Source organism: Seriola aureovittata, chromosome 5 (assembly GCF_021018895.1).
Source record: "Seriola aureovittata isolate HTS-2021-v1 ecotype China chromosome 5, ASM2101889v1, whole genome shotgun sequence".
Classification (NCBI taxonomy): Eukaryota; Metazoa; Chordata; class Actinopteri; order Carangiformes; family Carangidae; genus Seriola; species Seriola aureovittata.
Window position 1 is genome coordinate 23,864,850 of NC_079368.1, and position 14,334 is coordinate 23,879,183.

General features: G+C 37.9%; 1 protein-coding gene across 4 annotated transcripts in view; it reads left to right on the plus strand.

The window, feature by feature from the left end:
* The first annotated feature begins 10,810 nt into the window (after positions 1 to 10,810).
* The window catches only part of gpat2 (glycerol-3-phosphate acyltransferase 2, mitochondrial), a 111,184-nt gene continuing 107,660 nt past the window's right edge, over positions 10,811 to 14,334 (plus strand). For 3 of the 4 annotated variants that reach the window (XM_056377171.1, XM_056377174.1, XM_056377173.1), the window contains exon 1: positions 10,811 to 10,928. The gene's annotated coding sequence lies outside the window, so the exon portion shown is untranslated. Of the gene's footprint in view, positions 10,929 to 11,011; positions 11,105 to 14,334 lie in introns of those variants that run through there. The other variant, XM_056377172.1, reaches the window with a different exon arrangement.

A 14,334-nucleotide genomic window follows, 5' to 3' on the forward strand; every position in this document is an offset into this window, starting at 1 on the left:
GTCATTCTCTGGTTCGTTTATTTTATGTTTTCACAATTGCAACATCAGGGATGAGGAAAAAGAAAAACGAAAAAAAAAGATCATTTCTGGGAAGAGAATTACTAATATGTTGTTTCACAAACATGAGAGTTTGAACAAAATGATGTTTTTCTCGCATACATGTTGAACTAAAGTGCAATCCAAAGCAATTTCCAACCATTATGAAATAGCCCGGAATAGCAGCACAACTTCAGGAAATAGTCCATGACATTATGGGCTGATGGCAGTTCAAGATGTCATTGGAAAGTCTCCTATCACAGTGGGACATGAGAAGTAGGCCGCAGCAGAAGCAGCATTATGTTGCCTGCTGCCAACAAACAGAGGAGAAGTCTATAAGGAATTAGAGCATGTTGCCAAATATCACATATGCACTCACACATACTGAATGTGTTAGTCTGCACCAAGTGTCACATATTGTATTCAAGTCATGCAAACATGCTCAGTGTGCACACAGATGCAGCTGCACGCACGCACGCACACACACACACACAGATGCAAACACACACACTTGTTGTGACAGCTTGTTATATTTGAGGTCAGCAAGCCTACGGTGAATTGTAATTGATTTATGCTGATGGGCAGTTTGGGGATTTCTCAGCACACAGTCTAGCCTCTGCCCTGCTTTTCCTTCACACACACACACACACACACACACACATATACAAAGACGATTCACTCAAAGACGATACATAAGTAAGTGTTGCCCCACCTTTACGTCCTCACAACTTAATTTCCATATTCATGGTTGTGCACGAGGAGGTGAACAGCTGACATATCTTAGCCAAGCGTAGGTTTATGTTTACAGTGTTGTATATTCATACAGACACTGAGTCCCCTCGCTCCTTACTCTCTAGCCTCAGCTGGAATATAAAGCAGGCCTGATCGGTGGCAGTGGACCCTCTGGAGAGAGTATGGAGAGAGTCCAACTAACACGACACACACAACACGCTCATTAGCTTCTTATTCACACGAGATAGTAGCCTCGAGAAAAAAGAAATGCACGCACAAGCTTCCACACAAGGAGAGGCGTACACACAAAACATGCAAACACATACACACGGATACAGGAACACAGACAGTCACACATGAACTTTCATTTTAAAATTTATGATGGATGTAGCATTCCACCGTATGAATATGTATGTGTTTGGAGGGCGTTCCAGCACTGAGCATTTTCCATTTCCAATCTCCTCCACGTTATAACGCCAGATAGATTTCTTCACTCTGTAATTTGGCTGTTGAAAACACCCAAGAGGCAGGGTGAAAAATGAGAGACAGAACACAGGCAGGCTCTCGCCCTATTGAAGGTAGAGACATTGAAATCCACTTTCGCTTTGTGAAATCTGTGATAAAAACGTCATTTTTAGGGGGCACAGGCAATTATGATTAGAATCGCTTTATGAGTCTGTGACTGTTTAACAGAGTGGTACTCGATGGGCGAGTGTGCGTGTGTGCGCGTGTGTGTGTGCGTGCGTGTGTGTGTGTGTGTGTGCGTCACTTCTATCTTTGGGAGGGCCAAATTGAGCTTTAGACCTTGAGAAAGAGAACATTTTTGAAAATGAGGACATTGCCTTTCAAAACTTTATTAACGTAAAGCATTATCTGGGTTAGACATGTAGTTGTTTATTGTTTATTTGACTTTCCGTGAGCTGATTAGTTATTACCATGGCAACAACTGCTCTTACTGGAGTCAAGAAAAAAAAAACACAACACTAGTTTACACATACACAACACATTGAACCATATTCATTATTTATTAATGTATTTTTTTTACCAATCCACATATAGTTTTTAAGCTCCTAACCTTTGATTGTTTTAGCTTTGTGATTAACAGTGGGACATTTTGTGTGTATTTGTTTTGAACTGACTTTAACAGTATGTGCACTTCTGCAGCAGCCCAGCATCTAGATGGAAATTCACTTGAGTCAATAGTATAAAATGTGCACTGAAGTAAAATAATATCCGTGTCAATATAAGTTTTTATCAGTGGAATGCAGCTTTAAAAAGTTTGGTTGAATATGGTAACTGCCAACAATTGCCCCTGCAGGGATAAATAAAGCCGTGTCAAACTGGACTGAATTGAGTTACAATTTCACCATTCTCCAACATAATGAGCTTGCATCAAATCAAATACAGGTATACGACATAGAATAAAAACAATAAATACAACACTGACCAGTGAAAGACTGCAAAACACAAAAAACAAACTTATTTGAACATCCATATTGCCAACATATATTTCTTCTAAACATGTTTTATTCTTTCTTTTTTTTTTTAAGTAATAGAATATTAACTGTTCTGGAGGCTCTGTGCTTTACTGTTTCTATTGCATTGCTGTTTGATGTGTGAGTTTCAGGGGTTTGATAAAGCATTATGTCAATGAGAGTCCTTACAACTATAGAAGTACAAAACTGTGTGTTTGCGTGTGAGTTCAAAAAGACCAGATTCAGCAATACTCGTACAAATTCAGCAAGTTTACTGAGTGATGCGCAAAACATACGTCAAAATAAAAGTCATCCAGTTTTCCAGCTGGATGTGTGATGCTTTTTCAGAAAAATATTCTTCTACTGCTTCATCATTGAATTAGGAATGAGGCTCATTTCTGCTTTCCCTGTGGACACAATTACTCCCATGTTTTTCATGGATATAAACCCTGACGCCATTATTGTGCCTCCTGGTGTTGGTAAAGAAAAGAAACGAGAGGCAAAATTGTCACATTATTATCATGGGAAGCATCAGGCTTTGCTGTAATAACTCTATTAGTGCAATGTTTCTTAGAAAAATCGAAGTCTTGCCAGAACTCTGATGAGAATCCAAATCAGAACTGAATCATCTGATTGAAAATCGCATGCACAGGCTATGAAACATCCATAAAATCTGCAGCTGGTTTTTTTTTTCGTGGATCAACATACAAGAGGTGACTTGTGCAGTTGTCTGAAAACTTCCAAGCAAGGTTGCCAAATATGAAGAGGGGAGAAAGACGACAGTGTCTTTTTTTAGCCGGGCCATCATGGAAAGGTCACAAAGTTCATTCTGACACACAGACACACACCTACGTATCCTCGCACATGCGCACACACAAGCTAAGGCAGTCACAGACACGCACAAGTCAGGGTATAGGCTACACACACACATACCAACTCGAGGCACACACACCAAGAGAAACAAACAAGAACACAGAAACAGATGACTAACTCTCAACCGCACAAACAGATGCACACTTGAGAATGTCAGCACACACACACACTCACACGCACACACACACGCACACACACACACTTGTACTTCTATCTTTGTGCGGGCACTCAACCTGAGCCATCACAATAACCCTAACCCCAAAACCACGTCTTAACCCTCAAACAGCCCTTTGAAGGTGTGTCAGAAAGTGAGGAATGTGCTCACTTTCCTAAAATGTCCTCACTTTTCTTTTAGGAAAATCCTTTTTTTGGTCCTCACTATGTAGCATTTACAGGGATTCAAACACACACACACACACACACACACACACACACACAGTATCACAAAAACAGAATAGACTAAAGATGAGTTTACAGTCATGTTGAAGCTAATCTACTGATTTTCCAACACAGCCTGTAATTTATAACTGAAGTTCTACTGTTTAATTCATTCATTCATCCACGGACATCCATCTTACAATATGACTTTCCGTATGTGCGTGTGTGTGTATTTTTTAATCTGTACAGAGAGAGGGGTTGTGTTTTTAATTGGTTCTCAGCTGTGTGCAGTGAATAGCCCTCCATGAAATCACAAATTATCACTTTTTTTTTTTACACTTTGGTTTTTGCGCGGGTTCAAATGAACGAGACATATCATTAGAATTAGTGATGTTAGATGTGCAGGTTGGTGGATTGTGTCACCATTGGACAGAGCCAGCGTAGCAATTTCCCACTGTTTGCAGGCTTAATGCTAAGCTAAAGGGCTGTTAGGGTAGTTTCATATGAGAGTGATATTGATCCTATCCTCTAACTATCTGCAAGACAGAGAACAGACGTGTTTCCCAAAATATCAAACTACCCCTTCAAGCAAAAACTAGATGGATTCAATCATTAATTCCTTAGAGCCGCGGGAGAAAAATGTACGCCAACAACAGTAGTGTAAATTATTTGCCCTTCTGCTTAAAAAACTATTCAAGTCAAGTCAATTTTTCTGCTCATTAATACAGTACAGCTTTTTAAAATGTTTTTTTGGAATATAGTAACTGCCTGATTGTGTGTATCTGTTCACATCATTACATAAGTATAAATCTAACTGTAACACCATTTTATAAATGAGGCTGCTGACCTTAGTTTTCTGGCATTATCACACAGTTTCTCCCCTCTGCTTTGAAGCCCAAACAGTGACTGATTTCAGTGGTTAGTGTGGACGAAGGGCTCCATGTGACTAACAGGAGGCGAGCATCCACCATAGCAAAGAGAAAGAGGCATTTATTTCTTATCACAGTCTCAACATTCAATCCTTGTTTGCGTCTTTGTATCAGGAATCTCTCCTCTGGTTTCAAAGCTTTTCACAGTTTTTTTTTTTATATAAATGTGTTTTTTAGTCCACTTTGAAAACCAAGAAGGAGGCCAGCACAGCATACAAAGATAGTAAGGACCCAGGACTCTGTTAACACAGCATAGATTCTGCTTTGCTGCCTTTCTGATGAGATTCAAAGGTCTCTCATGTTGTCCTCTCGACTCATTTAGCCCTCAACCAGCAAATACTGTATATTCATCTATTTTTGTGTGGGCACTATTATGCTCACAGCACGGAATATTATGCTATTACATTTTCAATTATTCTACACTGCCTGAAAAAAAAAGGTTGTGACACGTTGGGAAGATGAAGTAACATTTATAGCGGTATGTTACAGTATGTCCTACAGTATGGTAATGCTTGAATATTTCTGATATCTGTCACTCCGCAACATTTAGGAAGAAATATGTGAGTCCAACTATGGACGAGGAGGAGAGGAAGCCCTGGCTATCTATCATATGCCGACAGACTTCTGAGACAAATCATCTGAGATGCTTAAGATAAATATTTCCTGTAAGCCTCCCCTTGCCAAATAGATAACGCTCTGTAAACCATAATCCAGAAAAGGGTAACACTTATTCCTGGATGTTTAAGTGCACATACACTGTTCCCATGCCAGTCATTTGGTAATGTTGAATGTCAAATGTCAAAGCCATTTTACGAAATGTTGATGTGATTTTGTCCTGAAACACACTGCAGAGTAGAGACATAAAAGCCTGCTAGTTGTCAGCTTTCAGATCAGATTTGTGTTCTGCGTATGTGAATGGAAATGCAAAAGCAAGAAGCTCGTATCCCTTGGCATGATGTCACACAAGGAACAATTAATGATATTCCCTATTAAATTCATCCCTTTCAGGGTCTGAATGGCGTTTGTAAACTACCAGATAGTCTTGTGATTGAGCAGTCTCTGTTTCTTGTATGGGAGAAGACAACATCCCCACCAGCCATTTATAGCTATTAATTATGCTACTGTTACTGAATCCCAAACAACCTGTTTCATTAAGTTTTTTGTGAAACAGCACAACTCAGTTACCTTAATAAATAATTTTTGGGTACTAGAGGGACTTTCACACTGCAAACTTGCAAAAAAAAAAAAAAAAGGATGTGCAACTAGAATTTCAAGTGAAATTAAATAATTTACTAAAGTGACAAACTTTTTCTATTTACACTTCCATGCCACTTGAGGGCCAGACTACATATTTCAGATTTTAATAACAGAAGAAGCATTGCCAAAAAATACACAGCTTGGCACTTACACCCCCTGTCTCAGACAAAGTGTTTGTGTGCATGTGTGTGTGCTCGTGTTTTTTCTGTATGATCCTCTCAAAAACATTTCACACTCTTATTCCAGTATAATACACAACGGGGTCGGGTGGGGGATTGTTGCACTCTATGATTGTTGAAGGCTGACGTCCTCCCATGGCTGTCATTGCGTGTCAGAAGACAAAAGCAGCTAACTGTGCGATCAGAGACAAGGGGAGCCAGGAGAGCAGAGGGTAATTTGATTGGGATGGGTGCTGCTGACTGACAGCAGAGAATTTCTCTAGATTGTTTATCAAGCGTTGTGGCCACTGAGTGCCGGAGTGAACAATAATGAAACATGACACAGGGCAAACACGCACAATGGCATCTATTGGTGCTTACGGCAGGGTGAATATGGGAATCTCTATCCACTTCAAGGTGCGTGTTTCTCACACTCATGCATGGATGCACACAGAACACAGTCGCATTAAGAATGTTAAGTACTTTTGCAGCCACTAAAGTAACCAGCCAGGTTCTCATCCAGCAGCTGAAGACCACTAGACCAGTGAGCCCACTGATGCATACTGAGTCTGAAATCAGCTGAGCCTTGGTGAATACAAAGCAAGCAATTGAAGAGTCATCCTCCTAATGCCTGACAAAGCTGGAGACGACTCCTACACAGTAATGGCATGCACAGATAAAATCACACTGGTGCATTGCGGGAACAAACGCCTCAGCCTGGGAAGTAGTTATCAAGGTAATTTTGCGCACACACACGAGTGAGTCTTATAATGACGACGGTGACATGTTTGTGTCAAGTATATTTTGTAAGAGGCAATTATCACAGTGATATATCCTGATACGTCTTGGTAAGGCCCATAATGTAACAATGAGGCTTCAGTTTGTGTATACGTGCATGCCATCTGTACGATTCATATGTGGGTGGGTGCCTAATTATCTACATATTCTGCCTGACTGAAGTACACTAAATACTTTATTGATATCATGTATACGGTGCAGATGAAAACCCACATGTAATAGAGCGCAATTAAAGATATTCAAAGCATATATGGTGAGTCATATTCAGTCAGTGACGTGTCTGCTATACAGAGATAGTTGAGCGGCGCAACATTTGGCTGATGTTATTAAGAAATATATCATTATCCATAAGCATATGGCTTGCTATATATTTATGGTAAGCTGTTACTGTAAATCATCAGTTCGAACAGGACTGGGCAGTCATGTTGCAGCTTTTCACCACTCTTCCTCACCATCAGTGCCACTCCTTTCCTCCCACAAAGTAAAGAGAAGAAGAGAAATCAAGTGGAAAAGTGGTAAAGAGGGGGAGATGGGACATGTGGATATGTACAGTATGTCCAAAAGAGGAATTCTGCTGCTGACTGAGTGGCCCTGTCACCAATCAAAGCTGCAGGCCATCAAAGTGCAGAATACAAATGTAATGTTCATGTTTCATCCAAGATCCCAGCATTGCTATATTCATTTGATGACTGACATGTCATATTCAGTAGCTCTGTATTCAACACTCTTTCATGGACAAACATTTTTCCTTGGCCTTCATAGTGATTTATCAGTATTTTTATACAACAATGGATCAAATGACTGTGTTATATATGGAATGGCTCAACTGCAGGGACAAACCTATAGAGAATTATTACCTGACTGCAGTTTACCTCAGGTCCTTTAGCCTCTTTAAGCTCATTGTTTTGGTTTTGTGGCCCAAAGATTGTTCTCATCAACCTTGTCTGAAAGAAGCTCTGAACCCACTGTATACAACTCCCAGCACCAATTATCAGGCAGACATAGTTTGCTACTAGATGGTGAACATACAGTTGATATTTAGCAGCTAAGGGGCCAGATATTTTCCTCAGGGCTTGGCAGAGATCAAAACAGGGCTAAAAGGACAGTGAATGTTGGACTTACACTCATCAAGTAGCCAGAAACACAACTTCAAATGAATACCAATGCTGCTACGCATCTGTTAGATATGTAAACAGGCAACTGATCGTTAATACATTCCATATGATAATAAGTCATTTACCTAAAGGGGCCATAAAAATGAATTAATGTAGCTTTAGTACAGGGACCATGGCAATTTCATGATGGAAAATGTACATCCATCTAGCATATCATGATTTATTATACTTACATTAGGTTGTCACTGGTTCAATTCAATTCAATTTTATTTGTATAGTGCCAAATCACAACACACATTATCTCAAGGTACTTTACAGGGTAAGGTCTTGACCCTACAAAATTATATAGAGAAAACCGGCAATTCCCACAATGAGCAAGTATTTGGTGACGGTCAAGGGGAAGACTCTTTTTTAAAAGGAACAACAATGGCGGCGTCGTGTGGCGTGGTGGTCTAAGCAGGCGGATCGGACGGCCTTTGCTGCATGTCAATCCCCCTCTCTCTGCCCCCCCATTTCCTGGCTCTCTCTACTGCACATAAAAAATATACTTTAAAAAAAAATAAAAGGCACAACAACAACAGGACCAGAGTCAGGCCGTCTCATATCCATATCATATGTTGTGTGTAGTCCCAGTGAGGCTTGCTGCTTTGAAACTTAAAAAGCTCCCTGGGGAGGCAACACCTGTGTCTCATCCAAAGAGCACTTCAGGAGCAGCTTCTCTCATCTCTTCTTATTGAGCCACACAGGGATACGAGCATTGGCTTTCATGTCACAGAGGAAAAGAGTAACGATTTTGGAACTTTTGGGCTCACCCCAGGTGACTTCGCTGATTAATATACCTTCACTCTGAGGGAGGGAACTAATCAGTGAAATTACCTTGGATGAATATCAAATCCACCAATGCCAGCTCAATACCTGTATGCACCTGCGATGGAGAAAATCCTTCCCCAGATGTCTTTTGAAAATTAGTATCTTCTCATTAGATAGGGCAAAAAGAGGTTGAGTACTTGATACTGTGTGCACAATCAAGTGTTTGCAACTCTTCATTCCCCCATCTGTTTAAACTGGCTCAGTAATACACCACAGCACTACAGACATGATGTGTCTATCATCAGAGTGAATCTTGAGACTTACCATTCAGTCAAGATACAATCCGATGAATTTCATATTGGCAGCTAAAGTTTCAGTACTTTGGTTTTTGCAATGTCTTGGCTATATAACTTCTGCACTTATATTTTAAATGAGTCAACTGCCGATGGATCTCTTATCTGTCAGGCCCTATTCTCCTTTTAGCCTCTCCTTTAGACTAGCTACAATTCATATGCCTTGGTTTGACCTGTCCTATTTGAAGCCGCCAGGTCACAGAGAGGAAGTTACAGGTGGAACTAAAACCAGATGGTTGTATCTCCACAATAGGCTTTAACACAAGATCTTCACATCGGGCTCCACTCAGACTGACATCTGGCCATTGTGGGGTTAAGATGGGACCTGAAAAAGACTACACTGATATAAGACAAGACGATAAGGTTCAAGCAAACAACAGCAAATTATAGGAAATAGACACACAATAGAATGTACCAATAGGGCGTAATGAAACTTAATTTTTTTATCTAAATTGCCACACTTACTACTTTCATTGTCTAAAGCTAGTCCCTTCACAAATTGTTCTTGCACAGTAAATACACATATATATATAGTTAAATATATGCAATGATTAAACTCTTATGACTAACCATTTAGTTGTACTTATTTTTCTTATTAATGTTTTGGCCATTGCATGCATTTCTGCACTTAACCATTTTGTACTGGCATGAAATGATACTGGACATGTGTCAAAGGATATTAGTCACTCCGTGACTCTTTAGGGTTGGTGAAAATGAAATAAAAATATTTGTAGAATATATGTAGTGCACAATTTGTCAATGTATTTTCATGCTGTAACAATAAATCGATTGACAGAAATATAAGTGGCAAATGTTTCAATTGTCAATTCATTGTTTCAGTCATTTAGGGTTAGTGTTTCAGGCAAAAATAACAAACAATCCCTTTTCCCAACTTATTCATTTTGAGGATTTGGTCATTTTCTTCTCAAAAAAAGTCATTTTCTTTTCAAAAATAACAAACAATCCCTTTTCCCAACTTATTCATTTTGAGGATTTGGTCATTTTCTTCTCAAAAAAAGTCATTTTCTTTTCAAAAATAGTGTTTCCATCAAAAATAACAAACATTCCCTTTTCCCAACTTACTAATAGAAAATTCATATTTTTTTCTTTTCTGAACTGTATATTGGACAAAACAAGACATTTGTAGACATCAGCGTAGGCATTATAAAATTGATTAACAGACAAAATGATCAGCAGATCAACTGATTTTGAAAACAATCATTAGGTGCAACTATATTTATATGGCCTCACTGATAAAACAAAATTTTCATGGTAATGACAAACTTTTATTTCAAATAATAGGCTCATGAAGAAGTAGAAGGTTCCTCTTGTTTAACTTTTGTTTGTGTGTAAAATTTGTTTTTAATATGCTAATTATAAAAAAAAAACTCCCTACTGAAGGACAGCCGAAAAGGTTGAAGTGCTGGAAATTGTTGCCCAGGTGGTTGAAACCTCAAGAAATAAGCCTATAAATGGACATTGAATTGGGATTTTTTTTCTTTAGTGAAACTACTATTTACAACGTCAAGACTGAACTTCAAAGCTTTAGTTTGTAATTATTGCTTTTGGATCAGTGGTATCTCTAGACCACTAATGGTATGTTGGCTGCACTCCATTTCACCTTGCCCTCTGCTGCATGCTAATAAGAGGCAATGACAGATCCAATGTTGAATTTGTATAGGGTGATGCCACACCAAACAAATATAAACACATTAATATGTAGAAAAGTAATTTATAATTATCAATATATAAATATGTAAATCAATATATATATATATATATATATATATATATATATATAAATGCATCTGATAATATCAATAAATAAAATGTTGGTTCTTATCATGCAAATCATCTAGACGATAACTCTATGTCACTTCCGGCCACCATCTTTGTTTGGATTAGGAGGCAGAACTTGGGAAACGATAAAACTTTAGTTTTTAATGTGCAGCGGACCGCAGTGTTTTACCTTGGTGAAAAGAAGAGTCTTTGATGATTGTGGAAATAAGCCGCGGTAAGTGTTGTTATACGACCTTCTGTGTTTTTTGAAAGAAAAACAGATGCTGTAACGTTAATTATGTACAGAGCACGAGGGGCACTAACGGCTGCTAGCAAACAGGGTTGGTACAGTACAGGTGAGGGGCGCACCACGAGAGAGGTAAACAGATGGAAACACAAGCTAATTATTTGGTGAGTAGATGTATTTTTGTTTTCTGACTGTAAGGGAAAATGTTCCGTGGGCTGTGTTGTTTGTTTTGAACGGTTTGTAGCTAATTAACCGGACACAAACAGGCTAAAACTTCAACTAACTTTAGCAGCTGGCTACCAAACCCTATCAACTCTGCTTTTGGCTACATGATGCTACCAGTCTCTAGAAAGTCTTTAAACTCTTTGGCTTTTTATCATGTTTATTGCTTACTCCACACCTGTTTTGTATCTTGAAAAATGATGCCTCTGCTAAATTAGTAAAGCCAATGTACACACCTCATTCTTCGTTGGGGGTTACTTATAGTGATTATAATGATGTTAATAGTTTGACATGAGTCTGTTTTTTTTTTGGTTCTGTGAAACTGATTTATGATATATCTCGAAATATTGTCAGGACAATTAATAGGTTAATCCCATACATAAATACTGATGTGTTTGACTGCAACAGGACATAGATCCGTTTTTTTTTTAACAAAGCTATATATATATATATATATATATATATATATATATATACACACACAGACATGTAAATCAGAAGGCAATAAAAAAGTAAGTATAGTAGTATAAAAAGTTGTAGTGTTTGATTTCCTTTGTGTTGACATATCAATAAGAATGAAATCAAATAACCAGCTAGGATCATTTTTAGAATGTTAATAATTTTAAAGCCAGTTTTGTGGCAGACTTATGATTATCACCCAAAAGTCTTCTGCATATCCATTGGGGAAAATCTCACCAATGATGCACCAACATCACTATGGCGAATAGCAGCTATGAGCCAGTGTCTTAGCCCTACATATACAGATCAATTTAGTGGACATAAAATAAAAACCTTCTCTTTTAGAAAATTATTTCAAGTCCCGTCTACTTTGCAGTATTTACACTTGTTGGTTATGGAGGGAAAATGGTAATACACATCTCTGTGGTTGTTTCTGACAATGTTTCTATAATTCCAAGTTATTCCCCCTCCAGTGATAACAGAAGTCCATTTCTGTGTAGACAGCACTTTGTTAAGTTTGAATGCTGGTAAGACTGCAACAGGACATACATCCAGCTTTGTTTTTTGTTTTTTTTACAACAAGGCTGAATAGATAACTATAAAAGAGAATGCCTGAAAGAGTTTTTGCTCTCCTTTGTGTTGACATATCAACAATAATGAAAGCAAATATCCAGCTAGGATTATTTTTTCAATTTTAAAGCCAGTGTTTTATTTTTGGGGTGCATATAGTTTAATAATATTTATAATAATGAGAATAATAATTATTATTCTTTGAGTTAAGTTTTCTTAATTTAAATGCTCTCTCGAACAGTCAGTTTAAATGTTTGATTGACATAGTGAAGATTTTAAGTCTTCTGTGGGAAGAGGAAGAGACTAATACTTGGTTGACAGACGGACTATTATCAGCATACTTCATATGTTCCATTCTGTTATCATTTGTCTATGGCCTATGTCTTGGACTTCACTTTAGTCTCACTATCATCTTTACTCCAGATTCACAGAGATGTGACACATCAGTTGCAAAGCTGTGACTGATTATCGTTATGTTATCTGCTTGCTTTTTGATACAGTATGTTTGATCAGAAAATGTTATTTCTGCCTTTCTGCTTTGTACAAGCATCAAGACTAAATGTCCGTAATCTGAAGTCTTTTGTGTTTTGTGTGCACTAGTTAAAAAGGCCTGTAGTCTAATCAGTTATTTGTAAACACAAACACACCATGCTCTAGTCAGAAATTAGCACTACAGCAGAATGCAAAATATAAAGCTGCTGCACAGACAACACAAACGAGAACAGCTGCTATGACACATTAGCTTTCAACCTGTCATGTTAGAGATAACACTTTCTTGAATCAGATACCTTCTTTCCTCTTTTGCTTTGCTCATTCTTTTAACCACCTGTTGGGCTTTTCCATGTTACATACTGTTTGTTTGTTGATTAAACACAAGGATTTTGGCCCAGCCTTACTCTTTAAATATGTGGCCTTTGCTGTATGATAGAGCACATCAATTATTTTTCCTCAAACCTTAATATTATATTTCATTAGGGTGCAATGATTTCTTCAGGTTGTATCTGAGGTGCTCGTTATTACAGGTGGGGCACTGTGCCTCTGTTGTAATACTCTGTGGAAAACCCTTGTGACAGTACAGATAAATATTGTTTTATAGGTGGAGGAAATGCAACATATGCCCTATACATAAAGTATATAGGGTGTCTGGCTGTATAGTAGCTTGTGTTCCTGGTTTGGCTTTCACAATGGCTTGGGCATTAAGTTGTAAATTTTGCTGGTCAGTTCAGATGTTCTTGTTTTGCAAGGAATGTTTTTTATCTGACTCTCTAGTCTAGTAAACTAGAAATCTTAACATTTGTTTGAACATAGTAAAAAAAAAATGAAATATTCAAACTGTAAGCACCTGTTCAGACTTAAAATATATAGTTCGTTTGTAGCAGTTTACCGTCTTACAATTCACCGTTAGCTTGATGTATTCCATATCCTATTGGCCAATCAGTTAGCTAATCAATGAAAATAGAGGAGAATTCTATGAATTTTGTTCAGATTAGTTTAGTACATTCAAACATATTGCGTGCCAGTTCAATTTCATTTGACAGATTTTTTTTAAAGTGACGGTCCTAATTTATAATGCCGTCAAAGTATTTTTTCTTTTTATATATTGTTTTTGCACAGTGATATGTTAGTCATTGGTTTAGCTCTGTACTCCAGCTCATTGGATTTAAGGTGAAACGAGTCAGTGGTTAAATACCTGAATTTTAGCATTACATTTCTTCATATCCATAATGGCTGAACAGGGTAGGACTTGAAGCCTATTTTAAGCATAGTGACGGAAGCGTATTTTAATGTCTTAATAACCTTAAACTTTGTTAGAAAAATTTTAATTATTAACAAGGAGCTTATGTCATGGGACCATACTCTGATAACAACAGCATGTGAGAAGAAAACACATTTTTAATGAATTATGAAGCAAGATTTTAATTATGAATAAAAAAAAATACTGAGAGTGAAAGATCTTGATGTGGATGAATCATAGAGTCTTGGCTTGTGAACGTTATAGTCTGATTTAATTATGTACTAGGAGGATATGGAGTAGATGACTGAGGTCTGGCCTCAGAGTCTAATGCCTCCAAAGTTGTCTGTGTGCCTTCCTGACTGTCACACCTTCAACATGTCTACTTTTTTTGGTTTTTCCTAAGAACGT